The sequence below is a fragment of the Fulmarus glacialis genome, unplaced genomic scaffold, assembly GCF_000690835.1.
Source record: "Fulmarus glacialis isolate BGI_N327 unplaced genomic scaffold, ASM69083v1 scaffold4751, whole genome shotgun sequence".
Classification (NCBI taxonomy): Eukaryota; Metazoa; Chordata; class Aves; order Procellariiformes; family Procellariidae; genus Fulmarus; species Fulmarus glacialis.
The window spans coordinates 69,923-72,208 of NW_009190751.1; positions in this window are offsets into that span (position 1 = coordinate 69,923).

Below are 2,286 nucleotides of genomic sequence, written 5' to 3' on the forward strand. Positions count from 1 at the left end.
CTTTCAAGCGGTTGCTGCTGGCGCCCAGCACCGGCAGGAGCTGGCGGGGATCAAGCAGTCCTCCCCGGGATGCCAGCACTGGGCATCAGCTCCCTCCCAGCCAGGAGCCGGCGTCCCGGAGAGGGCACCGAGAGGCTTCCCCTCTGCCTTCCACCCAAAAAAAAACCAACGTTTGGCCTCCAAGCATCCACCCTCCGTGCCAGGGTCTCGCCCGCCGATTCGGGCCAGGCTCCTCCAGCTCGGTTGTGCCACATGGGAGGGACTGGGGGGTCCAAGCGCTGCATGGGCAGGGCTCAAATGACTGAGTGGGACAGGCAAGGTGTGAGCGATGGGAGATGTGAGCCCAGCAGGGAGCACGTGCCACCGCTGGAAGAGGCAGCCAGACACCGAGGTCTCCAGCAGGACCCATTGCTGAAACTGGACCAACACGTGGAGAGCTGTTGCTGGGCTCTGCCGCCCCACTGAGCCTTCGCTTCAGCTGTGGCTGGCAGGACGGTGAAGTCTGGGCTGGCACGTGGTTTTTGGCAGCCATTGAGGTTTCTCTTTCTGTCCTTGCATCCAGCCCTGGCTGGTGGAGTTGGACTGTGCAGTCCCTACTCTTTCCAAGCTCATGAAACACCCGAAGCTCCCTGGCCCTCCACCTTTATCCTCTGAGCTCCTAACTCCAGCTTTACAGAGGCTGGGGTATATAGCAGACACTGCAAGCTTTGCAAAAACGTGAGATGTCATTGTAATTTAGGCTTGGTCCTTTCTATTTCTTAGGCTCAGCTACATGTCCAGCCCAATATTCCTACCCACGTGGGTTCTACGGGTGCGCCGCTGCTACGGCTTTCCCCAAACCCTTTTTCCATGCCAGGAGAATGACAGACCAGCAGAGCTCCAGGTTAGGTGCCTGTCACTTTGGGCATTGCTTGGCACACACAGCAAATGCTGTCCTCGTGTCTGCACTGCTCTTTTAGCTGCTGGGGAGAGGGAAGTCTTGAACACCTGGGAGAAAACAGGAGACCAGGACGGGTTATGGGGGGGCTCTGTAGCTGCTCTGTTGTGAGTACATCAGGGGGAGAAGAGGGGAAAGGGAGCGATAGGGGTTTGGCTGACAGTTCCTAATGTGCAATGGGCCCAGCACAAGCATGGCCGTGGGGCTTGTGCTCTCCAGTGTTCACTGCTGTGTGTTAAATGAGCTCCAGCATCCCTTACCACATACATATGAAGTGTCTGTACCGAGCTCTACCTTATATTGATGCATCCTCCTTTTTTTTGAGGCCAGATCAGGTTGCCTGGTGTTGGAGACCTGCTGCAAGATGGCATGCTGCTGTCCTGCCTCTGCCCTGCCAGAAATGCCCCTTGCCCGGAGCATCGAGGAGCAGAGCCAGGGCTCAGGTCTGGCCCCTTCCCGTGCATCCATGCAACTGTGTGTGGTGGTGGGCTCGGGGGCCGCTCTGGGCCGGCAGCTGCTGGGGTGATTTCCAGGCAGAGAGGAGGGTGCCTGGGCAGGGGCTCTCGCTGTGCTCCCCCGAGAGCAGCCCTGTGCTGCTGGGGCTCTCCCACGAACCTGCGTCTGTGAACCGAGGTACGGGTGCCCAAGGGCAAGGGTGCTCTCCTGGGCCGTTTGAAAGGCTGGTGCTCAGCAAACACAGACTTATGCCCCCCACTGATGGCTTTTGTGTATGAACTTGGGTTAATTTGGTGCAGAGATGAAAATATTTTTATCCTCAAGAATATTGCGGCACGCGATCCCTGCCTCCGAGCAGGGAAAGCATGTGAAGCTGTGGCCCTTCCTGGAGTTTAATGCTGGACCCCTGATACCATCGTAGCTATTAAAGCCCGTCCCTCAATCCCCAGTCCAATAATACGGTAAAATCCTGATAGGATCAGGGGCTGGCTCTGATGGCAGATGGGTTCCAGTCCCTCCTCAGGCGCAGCGCGGGGCACTGACGCCCCATTGCAGGGAAACTTATAGATTATTTGTTTTCGTGGCAGGCTTTGGAGGGGGGGACGAGCGAGTTCCCGTTATCAGGGTGGTGGTTGCTGGCTGCTGACCAGGCTGAAAGCCAGAGCCCTTTGGTGGTGTCCAAACCCAGCTTCTCTCCTTCCCCTGGGTCCTTGTCAAACCTCCCCAGGGCGCTGCGGCCTTGGCTCTGCCCTTTCCCTGGGGGTCATTATCCCTGGATTTGCTTGCTCCTGCCGGGCAGGGCCGTACTCCCACCGAGGTGGGCACCCACCTGTGGGGTCCCCCGCCTGTGCTCCGTGCCTGGGCAGGCGCTGCAAAATCCGTCCCACTGCCGC